General features: G+C 42.9%; 1 long non-coding RNA gene across 1 annotated transcript in view; it reads left to right on the forward strand.

Moving 5' to 3' along the window:
* The window catches only part of LOC121073297, a 300,964-nt gene extending 285,358 nt beyond the window's left edge, over positions 1-15,606 (forward strand). The window contains exon 9 of the long non-coding RNA XR_005821600.1: positions 15,528-15,606. This is a non-coding gene — a long non-coding RNA (uncharacterized LOC121073297). The remainder of the gene's footprint in view (positions 1-15,527) is intronic.
* Positions 15,607-20,549: the final 4,943 nt, after the last annotated feature.

Below are 20,549 nucleotides of genomic sequence, written 5' to 3' on the forward strand. Positions count from 1 at the left end.
GAGGAGGTCAGGCCACTCTGCAGTGCAACGAAAGTAGGAGCTGAGGCAAGCCTTGCTGCCGTGCTAAAACACAGGTACCTAAAGCTGAGGGAAGAAAGCTGAGGAGAAAAACATCTTGCAAAGAAACATAAGCTCTGCTTCACCTTTCTTAGTTACTGGAAAAGACAGAGTTTGGGTTTTGTTTGGTGTGCTGTTGGCTCTGTCTGTCCTGATCAGGTCACCCAGGTCCAGGCATGCAGAAGTACAGGTCAGAGGGGCCTGTGGGAGGCTGCCAGGATAGCAGCACCATCGGCTTGTACTACTGGCATCCTTCTGGCACCAATCAGCAGGTCCTGAGGCAGAGAAAATCGATAGATACTGCTGAAATGTTCAGCTTAGTTTTTTTTGTCTCAATTCTCACAGTTGTCTCAGGAGTACGGGTCTGGCCTCAACCTGCTTGTTATGAAAATCCAGGGAAGTGCTTGGCTATGACACCAACTCTTTCCAGCCCCTTGACGTACATCATGTTTACTTTAATTTAAAATAAAATTCTAATGGGGATATTTGACAGAACATTTTTCAGTTGGCAGGGCATTACCCACCACACACTGCCTCTTGCTTTCTGGAAGCTAGTGCCACGGGAGAGTTTGAAAATGTCTTTCTTGTACTGGGCCTGTCTTTTTTTTTTTTTAACATTGATTTTTTTCTATCATTTTCAGCATGAGTTAGAGGACGTTTTACTCCTGCCACTCCAGCGTCTGAAAAGATAAAGCAGTCTGCTCTTGGTATTGCTGTGGCTATTTCAGCCTGGCTAGAGTCAGTAGAAAATAGTATTTCAAAGGTGCTCTAAGGTTGACTTTGCCTTTCAGCTGCCTCTTAAAAAGCACAAATGCGCCAGTGCCCTGTAGCTGTGGAGCTGAGCAGCACACAAGCAGCGCGGGCCTGGGGATGGTGTCAGGCTGCCGGTACATTCAGGCACCGGGTGAGGACAGAACAAATCCACCCAAAAAAAAAACCACAAGGTTGGGGAAAACCTGATGCTCTTTTGACTGTACGTAACTTGGGCAAACCTTGTGTCATCAGGTGTGTTATGTTTCAGCAGGTATTTTAAAAAAAAAAAAAAAAAAAAAAAAAAAAAAAAACAGTCTGGGTGAGGTCAAGCAGAAGAGTTTACTCTGATTTTAGCCAGTAAACCAAACTAAGTAACCCATGGAATAGCTCATGAGAGAAAGAAATGGTGCATTTGGGGCACTGGTTCAGCCTCTGCCAAGAGTAGCTTTGGGTTAGCTACTTGCTCTTGGCTGAATTCTGTGCCTCATCCAGAAAGGGAGAATTTCTAGGTGCTTTTCTAGGTGCCTTTTTTTATTATTTTTTCTTTTCCTTTTCTTGGAGGCAGATTCCATTAAGAGCCTGTGGGTCTGGCAGGGACAGGTTGTTACTCTGTCTGTTAAGCAATGATGGAGATGGGCTGTGTTGCTCCTACCCTTGACTGACTCTGCCACCAAAGCCTGCGTGGCTGTCCCCCTTCACAGCTGGTTTTTCTCCATTCACTTACTGCCTTTAACAGCAATAAATAGAGTTGTTTTCTGGTGCTAAGACAGGAAGGTAGCTGTGGGGCTGGTTGGTGAAGTGGAAGCATTCAGGAATAAATAAAGGTGCTTGATTTTTTTGCTGTGGTATTCAGCAGGCCCAGAATGTTAGAGCTCTCAGGACAGAACACCTGTGGAATATTTAAGATGGAAAGCCAAATGAGCTGGGCCTCTTTGTATTTTTTAAAGGTTTCAGGAAAACTCCTGAGACGGTAGCCCAGAAATCTGCCCCTTTTAATAAATGGGAAAGCAAACTTTGTTTAATACTGTCTAGTTCAGAGAAGATGCTCATGGCAGATGCTGTTTATTGAAACAAAAGCTTGATGGGTTTTGCTAATGATGGTGTATCCTAGGAAATATTTATGTTCTGGGAATAGTCTGAGCTGTGATCTTTTGGTATGAGGTTTTATTGATGGAGTCTAGTACACAGTTATGGCAAATCTATTCCTTCTTTTGAGTTATATATATTAAACCTTTTCTCTGTCATTAGTTTTCCTGTCTTCAAAATGAGAATTAGCATTGCAGGATATTATGATATGGGGGAAAAGATGAATCGTTACTCTTTAGAAAGGTAATTAACCTCCAAAGGCAGCTGCTAGAGAGCCATTATAACATCAACTGTACTCCGCTTCAGCTTCAGTCTTCCTCTGTCCTCCTCCAGCTCTCTCCGAGGTGTGCTGTTTATCAGAGCAGCTCAGTGAAGGCAGGAAGATGGATACCTTCAGCATGACACCTGCAGGATCTCAGACCGCTGCCTCTCACCAGCACAGCACCCCGTGCCTTTCCATCTCCCCGTCAGGATGTGCTGCAGGGCTGTGACCTTGGCAGTGTCCCAAGCGGGTGCTGGCAACCTCTGGTGATGCTGATTAATCGTGCTCGCTCAGTGCAGGGGGAGCTGCTCGTTAATTCAAGCCTGAATAAAGGAAAGGGGAGAAGACCCCTTCAGCAAGGGTCCTTAGATCAGGTCTGCTGATTTATGTCAGGGAAAGAGGGCTTTACAGAAAGCATATCAAACTTGTGGGAGAGAGAGAAGGGGAAAAGAGCATCCTTCTCACTGGCAGCTCAGGTTTGAGTCCTGGTCTGAGCGTACTGTAGTGTTGATAGAGAAATATTTAGCCTGTCTACAGGCAGTTGTTTGCTAGTAAACAAGAAACATTGTTCCAAACAGAGATGATTAACAGTGACAGAAAAATTTAGGAACTGGGTAGAAAGCTTTATTCTGCCTTGATTACAACTACCCATTATGTCAGTAGGTTCCGATTTTTCAGACTAATGGTAGGTGTACACTCATACAAGCATGCAACTGTGCGCTGATCTCGCCCTCAAGGGACTGTGGATTTATCTCTAATGCTGTCAGATTTATTTACAAAAGATAGAGTGCATTTACAAATGCTCCGTTGTGCTCTGCTGTTTGGAACAGAGGGAGACCTGGTCCCAATGGATAAGGCAAAACGAGGAGGAGGTTTTTAAGGCTTTGCCCTCCCAAATCAAGTGGCTGTTGACTGCTAATTGAAACCATGGAGTTGCTATCAGAATACATAGGAAAAGGAAAACATAGTGAGGGTTTAATACTGAATGCCCTGCAAAGAACACGTTTTGATGCAGTGTTGACAGACTGCTCAACTTGCTATGCCAATAATAGCAATATCAATTATTGTGACCTTTTGCTGCTGCTGCTGCTGTTGTTCCAATGCATGTTTGCCTGCCATGACAGTTTGGGTCTCTGTCATCCTTCAGTGACCAAACTGTGGTTGAGCTAATTTAGCTTTTTCACCAGAAAAGCTAGAAAAGTGGTGGAGATGATCAAGAGAGATCTCAGATAAGAACTTGCCTGCTGGATGTCAAATTGGTAATGAGTAAATGTTTCTGATTATTTGCTAGATACTTCGTGTCATTGCCCAGGTAGGTTTGCACATGCAATCTCTAATCCTGGAGAGAATACACTAGTTAGTTCAGGGCAGGTTTCTAGGCAGTTTGTGTGTTTTCCTCCCTCCTGTTACATGTTGATATACATCTGGATACATGTTGAGGTGTATGTATCCAGATGTGGTCCCACAGCTGTACATTTATCTTCCCCATTCATAATGTGGTTGAGCCTTTCTGCATGTGAGTCTCCACAGAAAAAGCAAAGCTGTTCTTTTACAAAAATAAATCTGCTTATGCTAGAGGCACATTGATTTCAGCAGGTAGTGAGCTCTCTCTTTAAAACTGGGCACTTTAGCAAGGTATCCAACTGCTGTGCTGAGAGATGTAAATTCCCATCAGTATGCAGAGACTAGGAGTGCACCTGAGCAGCAGCTGAATCTTTGAGGTATGGGAAACTGCAGTTGCATGAACACAACTCTTTCAAAAAGGCGATTTAACCTACTCCTGGTGCTTCTAATTTTACTGTTTATATTGCATTAAAACATTACGTGACACATCTCTTGAAGTGCAACGCTCATATGGATCCATGGGTTACAGCCTCCCACAGTCAATGGAGTCTTTGCACTGATCTTGGCAGGCTCTGGACAGCCGTAGGCAGAGAAGTTGGCTTTGTCTCCAGAATGCTGCACAAACTGCACCCCTCTCCTGTGCCACCAGAGCTAACTTCATGGAGTCATTCTCCTCAGGTTCTTGTTCCCCTCCAGGTAGGAGGCAGATTTCCTATGTACATCCTTCCATCCCTACGCAATCCTTGCCTGGTAGTCATGCTTTATGAACAATCCTCCTCCACCAGAGAGGTGGCTTCTTAGAGCTTTGACTCTGAGAGGCTTTGCAGGGGAAGTGTTTCCTCCCAGCAAATGGTATTGTATCTCCTGACAAATGACTCTAGTAACGGAATTGTGAATTTGTGTGGGTTTGTTTCTCTTTGCTACCTCTGCTGCTTGAAGTATTCTCAGGAAGGTCAACTGACCTTTATTGAGCATGAGCCATTGGCAAGATGGTATCCATAATGAATGTACTTCAAGCAGCCAGTGCTCCAGCACGAGTGTTTTAACATCTGACCCCGTCAGAACAAATAGTGGTAGGCACAGAAGATACTTGACTCCTTTTCCTAAAGGAGAGCAACTTCCAACTGGTGCACCAGATAGTGTGTAAAATAGTACACTTGCAGTTTAGCTAGGTAAATACCAGAAAAATAATGGTTCTAGTCTTTTGTTTACTTAACTTGAGAGAACTTTCTGGTTGGGTTTTTTTGCTTGTTTTGTTTTTCACAGTACCTGTGAGCTGGGTTGCTGCCTGGGCAGATGCAAAGGTTACTAATCTCCTGGTATTGCCTAGGCTCGTTACGATCCTGCCTGCCCTAAAGGAGAGCTGCCTCCATTAAATCATAAATGTACACACTAGTACAGTCAATATCAGGCTTCAGGCATGTATCACCTACTTCTCATTTCCTACAATACGGGACACAGCATCATGTGCTTCATGTTAACCAGTGTTTTTAGTAGCATTCACCTTGCAATTCTTGCATATCATGATGGAAGTAATTTCCCTGTTAGCTACCAATGAAACATCTAAGAAACATCTGTGCTGTATATGCAGTGCACCCTGCGCTGAGAAGTGGCCAAGTGTGGCAGCGTGCTAGCCCGGGCCTTGAGTGAATACAGCGAGGCTGAGGGGAAATTAAGTTCTTCATCACTACGCTTGTGGCTTTTAATCCCTTCTTTCTTCATTTTCCGAAGCCAAACAAAATGGTCTACACTAAGCTACATACACAAGTATGCATGTTACTGAAGTAGCCCTCTGTCCACAGTAGGGTTTTTGCCCCATGACCGTCAGGCCAGCAAAGGATGGGGTCAGCCACAGGCAAACAGCGATGGGAAACCCCAGTTCTCCACTGTCAGAGAGAACAAAAATAGGGATCTCCTCTTCTGGGGGGAAAAGGTGCTCACACCAGCCAGTGCTTCAGCAGCCACAACATAACTGCTTTGTAACTTTGCACTATAAGAAATATGGCATTTCACTCACTGATAGCATGGCTTTCTGCTCTTATGAGCATTATGCTTGTTATACTCTTCTTGATGTTTTGTTTGGTCTCCTTGGGAGAACCACTTGCAATTTTGAGATGGACTAGGTTTCCAGTTTAGTGTCTTCCAACATCTTTTATAAGAATTGCCTCTTTTTCTTTGGAACTTGGATCTTACAATGTATCATTTATGTAGGGAGAGACCAGCCATACCCACTTGAGCATCTCTACTTTCCCATTTGTACAGTGCTTACAAATGTACTTCTGTTTCATGCTACACTCATAATTGAACTAAAATGAACTTTGCTTTTGCTGTTGTACATTGGTACTAAGTTTAATAGTCAAAAATAATCTGCATCAATTGTTTGGGACCAAAGCTCTCCGACTCCCCATCCACACTCCCTGGCTCAGCCAGTGCTCTGCAGCTCTCCTGTGACACTGGGGCCACATGAGGGGAGAGCTCTCAGAGATCTTGAGGAGCAAATTAAAATTGCTTTGTGGGATTTTCACTTTCTTTGAAAACTAAAACAGTACTGCCGCCTCTGTGCAGACGTGTTGTTAAGTGATATATATTTTTTATATATCTATATGAAGATCAGGTCTATAACTACGATCTTAGGTTTTCCCATACCCTGTTAGGCAGGTGTAATGCTGCTAAGTGCCCTGCCCAGCAGGTAGGGACCATCTCAGCCCATCAGCAGATGTGGTCTCTGGGAAAAGGAAGGAAAGAAACAGCAGTGTTCTTGAACTGGAGACTGAAGAAACAAGTTATTTCTGACTTCCTCACCCAGAGTACTCCTCAGAGGTTACTGAAGCCTTTGCCCTGCAGGCAAACCAAGGCTACGTGCTTAAGGCAAGAGGTGGAAATAAGTAGCTGAGGCTAAAACTTGCTAGGAGACCAGCACTTCTTTGGCTAGGGGCTTCTTTTCAAATAAAGATGGGCTCTGCATCACAAATACATGCCTTCTTGTATGCTTTCAGCAGGGCAACCATTTTGCCAAACACACAAGAGGAGGATAAAAGCAGGCAAATTGTGCAGAAACAGCAGTAAATAGTCAAAGAAATGGAATATGTATAATTCAACAAAAGGAAATGTTACAATAAAAGTCTGGAAAGGACCCGCGGTAGTCACCTGGCCAAGTCCCTGCCTTGATGATTACCTGTGTATGTTATCTAGCTCATCGGTTGTTAAAGGAGATTTCAGTTTCAAAATCCTGCTCAAAAACTGTGTACTCTGGGATGGTTTGGATCCAAACCAAATGTGCCAAACTTTATTTACATGTTGTTAGACCAAGTTAAGCTCTAAAACTCAGACACTGCAGATTTCAAAGGCATGTTCATATCTGGACTATTTGTTTCTTTTCTGCTTTAAGAGATTTGATTTTTATTTGATGTGAGCAAGCTTGACCCATGCTCTGAGCCGACTGGCAGCCATGCTGTTGTAGTAGCAGATCACCAAATTTCAAGTGATATATCCAACTGAGCCTCCACGTTGCTTCTGCTCAGTTGGAGGAATTTGCATGCGTTCACCCGAAAGAGACTAGCTGGACAACCTCTGATCTCCTTTTGAAGGACAGTTGTCTTTGCAGAATCAGAGATCCATCCGTCTCTGCTAAAACACAAGCAACCACCTCTCTGGCTGTGTTGCATCCTGTGGGCAGAGTTTTCAGGTCTATAACCTTCTAACCTAACTTAACCTTTTAACCTAACTTAACCTTCTATTACGGGGTCTCATCCATCAGCATTGCTGGGATTTTGCTGTGTTAGGGCACCGTGGGGGTGGATTTGTTCCAGGAGGCCTGTTAATTGTTCCTTTTTTGGAGGAGGTAGATGGCTCCTCATGTGAGTGTGCAATAACCTTTCTGGTAGTGATCTTACACTCACGTTTGATCCTTGTGTGCAGGTGGGTTTATCCTTCCTTATAAGGACTTCCAAATGCTCTCTTTGATTAATAGAAGATACACAAAAGAAGTAACAGTGAAATAATCATTTGAAATACTTATGCCCCAAAAATGGTGAGCTTTTATTCCTTTGTTCCTAATTCAGCGCTCATCCTGACTTCAGGGTTTGAACTATACTTTAACGTTCTTATCAATTGCTAAATTAAAGGAGCCTACTTTTTTCCTGTACCTCAGATTTAGATAAATGCAAAATCAGGAGTTGCTTGAACTCATTTGAGATGAAATAAAAGAAAGATGAGAGAGAGCGCTTGGTGATGGAAGTATTTCAGGGTGTTATCACATATCGCCTGAACACTTAGATTCCAAGGTGATACATACCTAAAAATGCCAAAGACTGATGTATCTGACATTATCTCACCCTCTAAATGCTTGGTAAAATTACAAGAAAACTGAAACAATAAAGAAGAGGTTTTTTCCTCTTTTTATAGCTATACCTGTGACAGTTACCCTTAAGATAGCCTGTCACATTTTTTGATAAAAGGTCCATCTTCAGTTTTAAATGGGAGGTATCTATGCTGAGGCATACATTCAAAAGCACTTTCTATAAACAGTCTCTCAGGAGCCTTTAGCTCCCTGCTAAAAAAAAAAAAAAAAAAAAGCTGCTCCTGAGTCAAGCTGTCCTTGCTGCAGGAGGCAGGTAGGAAGCCTGGCAGAGGCTGCATTTCAGCTTGTGTGGCGCTGAGCCCAGCTCCGTGCTGCTTTGGCCCTTGGCATGTCACTTCCACTTATCCCGTGTGGGTGCAAAGGCAGGTTGGTTCATTTGCACATGTGGGGGAGTTCAAAGCCAAAATGGCTCAGGTCAGTGAGGAGCTGGGCTCTGATTCCTCTCCTCTCCTGGAAAATCTGGGGCAGCTCTCTGGAAGTAAATGAAGCTGCACTCTGCTCTTGCAAGCAGTTCTCTTTTAGACATATGTCAAATTTATGTGGCTTAGAAGAAAAAGTAGCAAGGATTTAGGCCAACTCCTCGCCAGGTGTAGCGTGATGTGATGTCTTTCGCTCCCAGGGAACCATGTCTGTTACTCCACGTAAGGATCTGTCTCCGAGTCTGCTGGGAGCAGACAGGCATCTGTTCCCCGACCTGCAGCAGCAGCTACAGGATTTTGGATGAGGGAGAAGCCTGTAATGAGCCCGAGACTCTCCTCCCCCTCTCTGCAGCCCCTCCTTTTAGCGCATAGAGTATTTTCAAGAATACTTGCTTGCAGAAAATGCATTTTGTTCATGGTGAAAAGACCCTGAATTATGCTGGAGGGAGGACCCTGTTTTCCCCTTCCGTACACGCCCTGTGTCCAGTAGAGATTCATTTAAAAAAAAATCAAGTGCCCTCCAGGGTGAATTTATTAAACCATCCTTCCAGGAGGGAAGGAAAAAGTCTGCATCATGCTGGTTGCTTTCCTGCACTGAAGGATCTCGGTGGCTCTGCAGCACGGCAGAAAGGCAGTGATGGACAGAGGTGTTACGTGAGCGTGGGGGTGCGAGGAGCTCTGTGTGGGCACAGGCTGCGCAATACGAGGAGAAACAATGACTAGCAAGAACCTCTTCTTTGAGGCAGAGACTTCTAAAGCCTTTTTCTGAAAGGGATACCTAGTATAGACTTGGAAGGAAAAAAAATCAGAACCACAATAGAGCCTGCTGCAATGGTGAACTCAATGCTGCCACCCAGAGTAGCTTTTTGCATAATATATGATGCTCTGTGTGGATCTGGAGACTCGGAAGATTAAAGCAGATGATCTTTCTGCATGTAAAGCAGCCAGAGACAGCATGATGGATCATTACTGAATACGTTTCTGGCAATGCATAATTGTGTTCTGATCTTCCTTGTTGAAGTACTATCACCATCTCTCTGCCTGACTACATTACTTGACTTGTAAAAGCCCAAAATATTCTTTACTACTTGGTGTTTTGTCCATAGCCAGCTCTGGGGTCACTTGCTTTAGAAGCATGTACTGCCAGCGATAGTAAAATGTTAAAAGGGCATTAAAACATGCTACAGTGGGCTAGCAAGTTGAATTGGGTAATTGGCTGTGTGTAGGCTCTGGGAAATACGTGTGTGTTAAGATGTTTGAGAGGCATGTGGCTTATTGGTGGGTTTTGTTTTTTTAACCCTTGGTGGTTAATTCAGCATTGACTGATTTGCAATGGCAAATACTAGTGCAAAACAACAGAGGGGATGGATTCTTGTCATGTAGTTTCCCAGTCGTTTCCATTTGACATCTTATCAGACAAATATTGATAGTATATTGTGCAGCGTGTTTACTGAGCAAGGGGTAAATAATCCTTAACGTGTAGTGAGTTGCTATATATAGTACAGAGACCTTGTGAACGATACAGAAGGAAAAAAAATGCCTACAGAAAAATCTGCAATGCCACAACCAGGCTGTGTGATTTGGTGTAATGACGAGTGCTGTGAGCTTGTCCTGATTTCAGCAGCCCTAGGATATGACCACCGAGATGCAGGCAGGTACCTTGATCTGCACAGCCAAGCTGCAGCTCTCCTCGGGACGGGCTTTCTGGTAACACGGTTTGTGCTGCTAGCCCCTGCACTGGCTAGAAGACACTTGTCAGTGTGGATCACTGAATGTCTTTATGCCTAGGGAGTGTCAGCTAGTTAGTATAGCTCATAATTTACCACTTGCATTAAACAAGCCCTTACTGCATGTGGTATTTAAGAACACGCAGGTGCCTTCCACTCCTTAATAATTGCATGTGAGATATGCAGAAGCTTCCAGAAAATGTCCCTTCCTCCTCCTCCTCCCTCCTCCAGTTCAATAAAGCAAAGCTGGAAATTTGAGGAAGGATTTATATCGAACTTATGTTCAGGTATTTTTTCCTCAGAAATAGATGGTGAAAGTTTTTGAAGTAAGGTTTAAAATGGTGGTGTTACTGCTTCACTTAAATCCCAGAAGCATTTCAACAGCGTCTTTATTTCAGCACTTATCATATTGGCAATTACCCTTGATATATGGAAGTACAGATATAACCTACCAGCAGTCATCAATTTATATCCAGCATTACTGTTGATCCTTAATACTGTGCTGTGTTAAGTTGTAATGAAAAAACACACTCATCATATCTGCTTTCTAAGCTTTTTTTTTTTTTCCTCTAGAAATGTGAGGGTTTTTAATCTACATTATGGTATTAATTCTCTATTTGCATGCTGCTACTGAGCCCATTGGATATAACCTTCAAGGGTATTGATGCTTTCTATTTTCAACATTTTAATTTCTGCCCCTAAAAAGAGATGTCAATAGGCAAAAAGTGCACTTTAACGCCTTATTATGCAGCTCAGATCCGTCTCTAATACTATTTGTCACTTATTCAAAACTAAAGAATTCATGCTATAAATATACTTTGTGGTATTTTCTATGTGGTAAATAAATGATACAAATAACATTTTTCATTCTTAAAGATGTAAATAGTTCAGCATATAGCTAGTAGAGGTATATTTTTTTCAGTGCTTCCATTTTTTCTTCAAGATGCCTGAAATTTTCTCCTGACTGATTCCTGTTTGCATAGGAAATACAAAAATACAAAATGACACATTAATAGAAAGTAACCAGTTGCCTCTAGGCAGCAAAAGATTGTCTTTTCCTGACCTTAAAATATTTGGTTGTCATGAGTCACAGAGAAGGGAATCGCTTGGCTTGGCTCTTGCTTCAGCTCCGTTTTCTGTGAGCTCTCTAACAAGGTGCAGAGAATCCCTGTCTGTCCCCCAGTTTCACTGCAATGTAGTGATTTTGTCACCATAAACTTGATGGCAGAAATCACTGCCGTGCTGAGCAGCGGCCTGCCTGTGTGGCTTCGGCTCTGCTTATCTGGAAGGTGGGGCCCTGAAGAACAGCTTATAGGCATTGCTTTCATATTTTCTATGGTTGTTCTTGAGGTTTTACCTGCATCAATTCCAGCCCTTGCCTGTGAGGAGAGGCCAGCCCAGGTCTCACACCACAGCTCCATGTTTCTACTGAACAGTAAGTTGGTGCAAACTACCTACCTGCTGAGGGGAGTGCGCCAGGTAAGCCCAAATGGAAAAGAAAATCTGGCAGCACAACAGGCTTGGCTACATCTGTGAAATCAAGCACTTGTGATAGTTGTTGCTTTTGACCCCACATCTCACAGTTAAAAGCATTCTGTGCCGCAGCTGCTCAGGTTGTGCAGGCAACCCCTGTGAACAGTCAGGAGTGATTGCAAGCCACAGGGGCTAGTCCAGAAGTGTTTCCACGGCCCAAAGCCCACCTATACCGGCGTCCTACTTAAAATATGTAAATCTGCACAACGTCCTTGCTGTTGCAGTTGCTTTCCTACCTCTGGATGACCATTAGTGCAGAGCAGCTTCTTGTTCAGGAGCTGGGGAGGGGTGGGAGCAAGAAGCACCAGATTTCACATTGGGCTCCAAAGAAATGGGGAGGTCTGGAAGTACACCAGGAGACTGGGAAGCCTGGAGAGGGATTTAAAACCACGGCAGCAATGTCTGCGTGGAGAGGGCAGGAGAGGCCCTGAGAGGAGTGTGCATGCAGGAGCGATGGGTGACTGTGGTTCTCTCTCCGTGTCTGTCTTTTTCACCTGCAGGGTGCGTGTTCCCCTTGCATTGCACTAGAACAACCTGAAAGCTACTTGAACCTCAGGACCTTCAGACATGGGGGAAAAAATTGAGGTAGAAATTTGTACCATTCGGAGATGTCTGCGTTTCCTCCAACCATGTAGCCTTTTTCTGAAGGCAGCATCCCACTGGCACCTCCCTGGCTTGGTTACCCTTCAAAAAGCAGTCCTGGCTGTGTGTTCTGCTGGGCTGCACACAGAGGCTATGCTAAAAAGCAGCAGTGTAATGGGCTGTTAATTGTGCCTCAGGCAGGTTGTTGTTGCTTTTCATAGAGATGTAGGAGGTATCTAGTGCTAGCAGCTGAAAGCTGCTCTTCGATGGCCTCAAATTTCAAAGGTTAGCACAATAGCTAAGAGTTGCACAGCACATCTGTGGGATCCTGCAGAGTACTGGCCAGAGCTCTTCACACAGAAACACAGAAAGAAATGTGTGAAACTCTCAGCCAAGCTCAAAGCAGCACTGAGACCCTCTGCGTCCCTCGGTTTGAATTCAGAGGCTTGATCTCAGAGCATTGTCTGTGCTAACGTGGGCTCTCTGAAGTTTTCCATTAGCAGCATCCATAGATAAATTGAGATTTGTCTTTTTTTTTTTTTTCTTTTACACTGGAGGGACTTCTGCGAAAATTACTGGTTTAATACAGTAGGAGGATGACAATAGAGGGGCATTAGAATTTTTAACTAAGGACTATGGATTGCCCAAATTGCTATTTCCTTCAGAAATGATGGTGTCTACAAGAGGCAGCAGTCTGTCACAGCTCTTAGATGACTGACTTCTGTGTTTAATGGAAGCTGACAATAGGACTCCTCTTGTTGCAGATCTGTTCACCTATAATTATTATAGAAAAGTCATAAGAAAGTATTTCCAGCAGCACGTCTTAGTCAGATGGGAATAAATTGTAGTTATCTGAAAGCGAGACACAATTTCCAGTGAAACTGGAAATTTTTCAACTTAAGCTTCTCAGCTACAAGATTTTTGTGTCCCTAAAATGTGTCCCTTTGGAGTTTGGAAGTTTTTGTTGCTTTTTTTTTTTTTTGTCGGCCACCTTTTAGGCATAGTATGTTTTTTTTTTTTCCTCTCTAGAGATGTTTTAAGACAGTGCACTGAGGACCTAGCTCATGCCAGTCATCCCTGAGCACAACCAAAAAGCCTTGAAAGTGATGAAATGGGTTTGTGTCATCTGTGAACGCATTGATATTCATCCCTATTATCTTTCACATTTTCACTTGAAGCAGCGCATAATTTATCAGCTCTGTTGTCAAATGCTGCATGTAATTGTGTTTAGCAGAAGGCTCAGTGGGAAGGAAGGGAGGAGAACGGAAGGGAGGAAAACCATTCCTGTCTTCCCAGGAGAAGGGTGAAGCAGCACTTGTTTTGAAGTTGGTGGCCGTCTCTTCTTTTCAAGTAGTCCCACGGCACCGTGTTGCTAAAGTGGAGCAGCACCTGAAATGTACAAATGCACAAAATGGAGCAGCAGGGGCAACCCAGGTAAATGGAACAACGCAGAGCACACAACTGGAAACGCTGTGAGGGTTTACCAAGCTAAGCAGTTGTGTGGCAACCCCACTGCTCGCTGCCTTCACTGAGAACACGAAGTCACTTGGGTAGGGGATGCGCACTGCAGCGGTCTCCCAGAATCTGTCTTATGTTAACTGAGATGTTTTAGCCCTTTCAGCCTCCTTCAGGTTTATGGATATGATATGCTTAACAAATGGCACCACCTCCACGTGGCATGTCAATTGCAAACAATGCTGGGAAAAACCTACTGATGTGCTCAAGCTTTTGTAGGAGAACATGGATTTCTCTCTGTTCCCAGGCTGTTGTGCATTCAACAGCCACAGAGTCGCAGCAGAAGACCTGACAATCACTTCCCTTAGTGTGCTTCACACAGCTGCTAATTAAGCAGCTAATTAAATCACATTGTTACTATACATGTAGGGAACATGCCTATAAAGCGTGGCTTTGAAGGTAGAAAAATGCAAAGAGGGCAACCTGTGTCTGGACAAGGGGCTCCATTTCACTCCTTGAGATAAGGCTGATGCTAATGGTCCCACGGCTTCTCCTTTTCTTGTCATGGCCTTTTTTGGCTTCTGACAGAGCAGGGCAGTACTTCTGAAGACTTTCTCACCTATGGCTCTGTCAAAGAACCCCAGGTGGATTCTCACCCAGCTCCTTTGCATCTCTAAGATGTGACTAGGTGATGTTGTAAGCATCTAAATCTTTCTGCTAGCTGCTATCTCTCACTCTGGAGAAGGTGCAATGCAGGGAGCATGTTGTGATGTGACAGACATTGAGGTGGATTTCACCGTGTCTGGTAAACCAGATTTGGAGCCTAAGTAATAGGCTCAGTGTCCCCAGTGTGGGGCAGCCTAAGTGTAATAGGGGAGGGAATAATTCCTCTTTCCTGGCCAGTTGTTGTGATCCAGACTGGAGATTTGTGAATCACAGTAAAACTGTGTTCTCTAAAGGTGCTTAGCTTGCAGTGAAAATGTTGTGACCCAGAACGTCAGCACCATATGAACTTATGTTAAGGATACTCTTTTAACATGATGTTTTCAAAAGGAGGATTCGTTCTTTAGTTTGATTTGGTTTCCCCGATGAAAGAACACTGCTGCTTCTGTACAGAGGGGCATGCTGTGGTATTAATACATGGGCAAAAAATTGCTGGGCATTGCCTTTTTCCCTATTGAGTGTTGAGTCAGGGCTGTGAACCTTAGTTGGTGTTGCCTGCTTGAATAGGACAAAACAAGGTAGGCAGTGGAATGGTCATAGGCATAGCGAGACCGGACACGGGAAGTTGAAAAGCTCTGTCAAGGTAAATCCAGCAGTAAGCACCGGCTCCTGCCAAGTGTATATAGCTCTGCCGTGCCGCCTCTCCTCCAGCAGGCAGGGAGCAGCTTCTCCCTACCTCCATCTCCCACCATAATAAAACCATGCCCCATGCACTGATTGTGAAGGAAACATCTTGTGCTGCAGCTCCACACTTGAGAAGGAAAAAATGGAAATAGGACATGTGGCTTCTCTGGTGTGTCAAATGTTTGGGAGTGCTAACGGTGACGAGTGCCTGTCTTAGGAAGAGAAGAACGGGGGATGTGGGGATGTGAGGGATTTGAGCAAAAAGGGTTGCCAGACTGGTAGTTTGATGTGAGCCCTCACTGTGCCAGAATAGCAGCTTGTCCCCTGATAATAGATTAGCAGAAATTTCTATGCCTCTGCAGCATATTAACAGCAGTTTGCCTCTCTGTTTTGTTACATAAATAGGAACACAGCTAAAGCTTAATCTATCAGACAGATTTTCTTTGCTTTTTTAAAATAATCATCAGACATTCTCATCAGTTTCATCCTACAAGCAAGGCTTTAAAGCGAAAAAAAAACCCACCACCTGAAGAGCTGGCTGAACATTTGCTTTTCTTATGGAACCTGTAGCTGTTTAATATTTTGCATGCTTGTCTTTTCAGGAGCACAGGGGAGAAAGAGCCGCTCTCTCCAGTCTGTATGAAGACAAGCAGAACTTGAGCAACTGGGGAGAGAGGACAAACTGCCACAGCAATGCCAAAATTTCTGGCTCATATCTTGAGATCTGCTGCTCGTGTGTCAAAACTTGAAAGCGTAACTGGGTGAATAAACCTCAGGCCGTAAAATTCATAACTGTTTGGGTTTCAGCCAGCTCTTCACTGGGGATTTTGTGGGTCCAGTTTTAATTCTTCTTTCCATTTGGCATTTGGGAATCATGCAGTTCATGCAGTCCTGGAAATATGAAACTAGGTAGGTTTTTTTATTATTGCTATTTTACTTATTAATTTGAGTGCTGTACTTGTTACCCTTACTGGTCAGAGTTTTACAAATATTTAAAGCAAGCTGACTGGCTGAGGAGCTTGCTATGTATTTCTGGAGGGTTTGTACTTAGTACTTAGAAGCTAAATGGACTTAATATTTATTAAAACAACAAATTGAGATACTGTTGATAGTTAACCTCAATCAGTATGAATGCCCACTATGGTGAGGGCGAACACCATCTGTGACAGCTTTCTTTAAGCAATTTTGCAAATAGTGACTGTTTCTTTCATGGACAAATTGCTCTTCATGTTAAAATTCTGCTTAAGATCCTCGCCTAAAGTCACCTTACTATAGTGCCATTACAATACTTGCCTAGTAAGCTGAATCCTATGTTGGATTCAGTATCTGCTTTTGCTTTAGCCTAATATTTACCTCTTGGTGAACACTTCAGGCTCAGCCAATAATAGATCCAAGATCTTTCATGCCTGAGCCAGGAATGTAATTGTCATACTTCCATGGATCCACGGAGTGCAGAAACAGAGAAGGGAGCTGTAGAACATGGGACTGACCGTGTGTCCTGCTGGTATGCACTGAAACGCGTCTTGAAACTGTGCATCTAACTACATGCACGTTTGAATTCTGTGCAAGTAATTACTTTGTAATTTGCTGGAAATATGGCATTGTGAAACTTTGTATCGGGATAAAAATTAATCTCGTTTAGGAAGTGGTAAAAGATTTCTGAGCTTGCATATGTGTTTTGGCACAAGACTTGCATAGCTGACTTGAGGCCATGGTGCCACCATAGGCTATTTTTGTCATGTTGCAGAAATCTCTTAATATTCATGGCCTACCAGTAGCATGTCATTATCGTATGCTTTGCTCTCCCACATTCTGCTTATGGTGCGAGCACATAGGAAACTGTTCTTAATCCTTCAAGGCCATCATCCTGGGTATAAACCCATAGAAGTTGCTGTGATACAAGGTGGTAAAGCATGTCTGACCAAAATAATGCACATGTATGAGAATACCTGGCTGCGATCATCTTATGTTCAAAAGCAGCATCAGCTTTCAAAGTCTGACCTATAAGCTATCTCAATGGGAGGTGGAAAATACTGCCTGCTTTTACTTCTCTTTGTACAGGTAGGAGGAATAAACAGAAAAAGGGATGAGGGTAGTAGGTGAAGTTTCTTATGGATATTTTTCATGTCAGATGACTTCTTAATAGTAATCTGAGATGTTTCTTAGTTGCATTTTTTTAATATAAAATAGTTGTGTTTGTGTTTTTTTTTTTTAATAGCATCTGTCACCCCTGCTTTTTTTTTCCTCATAGTAGTGGGTCAGAATTTTCTGTAGTGCATCCTGACAGCCTTAGTGCCTTGTCCTTTAAACAAGTTCTGTGGATAAACAGAGACTTTGAAAAGGATGACAGACTCCAAACAGGATGAAAAATCAGCCCAGTGTTCCCTAGGGAAGTGTCTGTAATATCCCAGATATAGACGCTGTGTTACTTAGTTTCACTCCTGCATCATTTCTGTGCACTGTTATTTTCCTTTTCTCAAAAGACAGGAACATCTCACCAGGCACAATATCAGCACCTGAACCTCAAAGGACCCCCAAATGCATCCCCCTGTGCGACAGGCCAGCACAGTAAAATACTGCAGTGTTCTGTGAGAGTCCATTTTCTACTGCTAGACAACAAGAAAGTATCACATCTAAAATTTATTCCTATTTCCTGACCTAGAAAGACAGCTAAATAATTTGATTGCCATAAAAAAAGAAAACTAGTTCAAGATTTATTTTTAAAAGAAACAAATGCTATCACTTCCTTCCTCTCTGAGTTTTCTTCTTCTTGCCCAGCTCCCTAGCAATCGCTTCTAAATTTTAAATTTGCATTTCTGCCAACTTGGCACACCATATAAAAACAAAGCTTTTCAATAATATATGTGCAGTGCCTACTCTGAAAGCACATTCTGGCAAGGGCTTCTCCGACTCAGACTGGTACCTGCTCTTGGAGTTGAATCTTTTATCATGGTTTTATTTCTACACTGCCTGCAAGAGGCCACTGTCCACGGTGCTGGAGAGCAGCCTTATAGAGGCAGCTGTTTCATGCGAGAATTTAGAGCCCATCAAGGAGGCAAAGAGACAGCCCTGGGAGCTCAGAAACTGCGTGCAAAGAGCAAGGCTTCTCTCGTTACTGCACTGCCACAGAGGTTCAGCATTGCTGCTCCTCATACAGTTTCTCCTGGAGATTCATGAACTTGTTACATCCCAGTTTTCTTGTGCCTAAGTAATCTGAAATTATTATGCACTGACTAGTTCTAGCTAGAATGAATATAAAATGTCCCTGGATTTAATCCACCCTTAAAAGCTTACCATACACAACATGCTTTAGGATATTCAATTACTGGATCACATATGCTAGCCACAGTGCACTGCAACCGTGTTAGTCATGCCAAAGCAGCACTTTCGGTACTGGTCATGGATATAAAGCTTTAAGAACATCCTTTAGAAAGTTGTTTTAGAAAATGTTTGTGTCACAAACATAAAATTAAGCTCCTCTGTGTACTGATATTTGTACCCATGTAATTTTGTGAATAATTTTATAAAAAGCCCCATGACAGGGTGGTTGCTTTCTAGGAATTTAATATTAAAACACACCATAGACTACATTTTAAACAGCAAAATAAAAATGAAAGTCTCTGCTGCTTTCTTAACTTCTTAACGCTTTGCATAAGAGAGTAAGACAACCAAAGTTAAGAATCTCTGGTGCATGAAATGCTGGCAGCTTAAATTCTATTTTGGAGACAGGCAAGTGGAAGAGAAGTTTTCTAAAAAACTCTGCAGTTTGTTTTAGAATGTGTGTTCTTAATTTGAGGTGTGTGGTTTTTTTTCAATATTTTGGATTCCTTCTTCTAGTTCATGACATTGTGTGCTAACGCAAAGTGATGATATGCCAAATTATACATTTTGATTCAGGAAATGTTATGGAAAACAATAAAAAACACTTCCTATTTTATAAACTTTTTTCTTTTTACACTGGCAAGTCAGGTTGGTATTTTATAAGATAGATTTGTAGCATTTTCAGTATCTTTACAGAAAATGACATAAGCTGCATTGCAAAACAAATTTCCATAGAAAATATAGAAAAAGTGAAGGCAGTGAAATGTTTCAATCTCCAATTAAAACCCAGCATTTTTATCATTAGGAAAATAACAGTAGAAATATATGATCTCTGTCAGCTCTCAGTATTAGCAATGACCATGGCTCAGTCTTAGATCCTGTACCCTCTAGACTGACTGCCATTATACTGCAGAATGGTTTTGGATATAAAATCACACAGGATGCTGTTGGGTAATTTTAAGAAGTGTTGCACTGTTTCATTTTAAAAAAGATATTCAGGATGAAATACAGAGTATTGCAACTGTCCCTTCACATATGATTGTATCCTTGGAAAATAGCAGTACTTCATTTTGTCCCAACTGTGTTTTAGGTCTTCCACAGATGTTCTCTCCTGTTCCACACTTGCCTCAAAACCCTTGTTTCTCCATTTCCTCACTAAATTTTTGATGATATTCACAACATGCTTACTCCACTTTAAGCTGCAAGTGAGTATTCCTAATCATAAGTTGTCACTGAGCCTAAGCACAGGACAATTTTATAAAGAGTCAGGAATCACTCACTGTGGGCAATAAAATGGGTGAAGCTCATTGCACGTTTCAAAGCTGCCTTGTGGAGCAATTCCGTAGGGCTAGGCCACGTGCAAAGGGCATGGGGAAGAATGTGAGTAGATGAGTATAGGAGAAACCAAAGGCAGCAAAGGTTAGTTTTGAACTCTTGCTTATTTTTCATAAGTATGTTAACATCTACCTTTACAATAATGTTGGTCCCACTCACAATGGGTTCTGTGCTAACTACCCTGTCACACACTGAGTCCCCTGCTTGTCGCATCCGTCTCATTACTGAAGTTCCTTGGCATATTGAAGCTGTCAGCGTGCTGTGTGGAGCCAGTTACATGTCAAGCAGCTGCCACCTCATATTCATAATCATCCTTGAATCAGTCTAAAGGCCACTTGCCTAAAGGGACACTTAAAAAGCCCTTAAGTACCCAGCCCTTCTTATCTAGCAAGGAGGTTTTGTTGCATATAGGTAGCACCTTGGTAAGTGTTGGGTGTTTTTTGAGGCAAAGGTCTTCCCTTCTATCTCATCTCAAGTCTGCTGCACAATCTTTATTTCAGCAGGCGTGTGTATGCGGAGTACTTCCCATCCTCCCATCCTTGTCCATCTGTGTGGATGCTGTTAACATTACTTATGCATTACCAGACATGGGCTGGAAGCAACAAGATAAAAGCTGTATTTAGAGTGCCCCAGAAGCACCACCTTCAGTTGCGTGAGTGCCTGTGGGATCTCTGGGAGTTGTTATGCAATGGCATGAGCTCTGAATTTGTACACACCTATCACTCTGTTTTACCCTATTTGTCAACTGGCCATGGTGTACTAGACAGCTTCTTATTCATCTAAAAGAGCATGTGTTAACCCTGCTTTCTTCTGAATGGGGGCGCCAGATAAGCAGTATCTGTTGCAAGAGGACAGGAAGCAGATGGGAGGGGTCACGAGTTATAACTATGTGCCCATGAGGATGTGTATGCATAAGGGAGAACCTTACAGCAGTACTTGGTATGTGTCTGCATGTGAGAAAGAGAGGG

The sequence above is a fragment of the Cygnus olor genome, chromosome 7, assembly GCF_009769625.2.
Source record: "Cygnus olor isolate bCygOlo1 chromosome 7, bCygOlo1.pri.v2, whole genome shotgun sequence".
In the NCBI taxonomy this organism is placed as follows: domain Eukaryota; kingdom Metazoa; phylum Chordata; class Aves; order Anseriformes; family Anatidae; genus Cygnus; species Cygnus olor.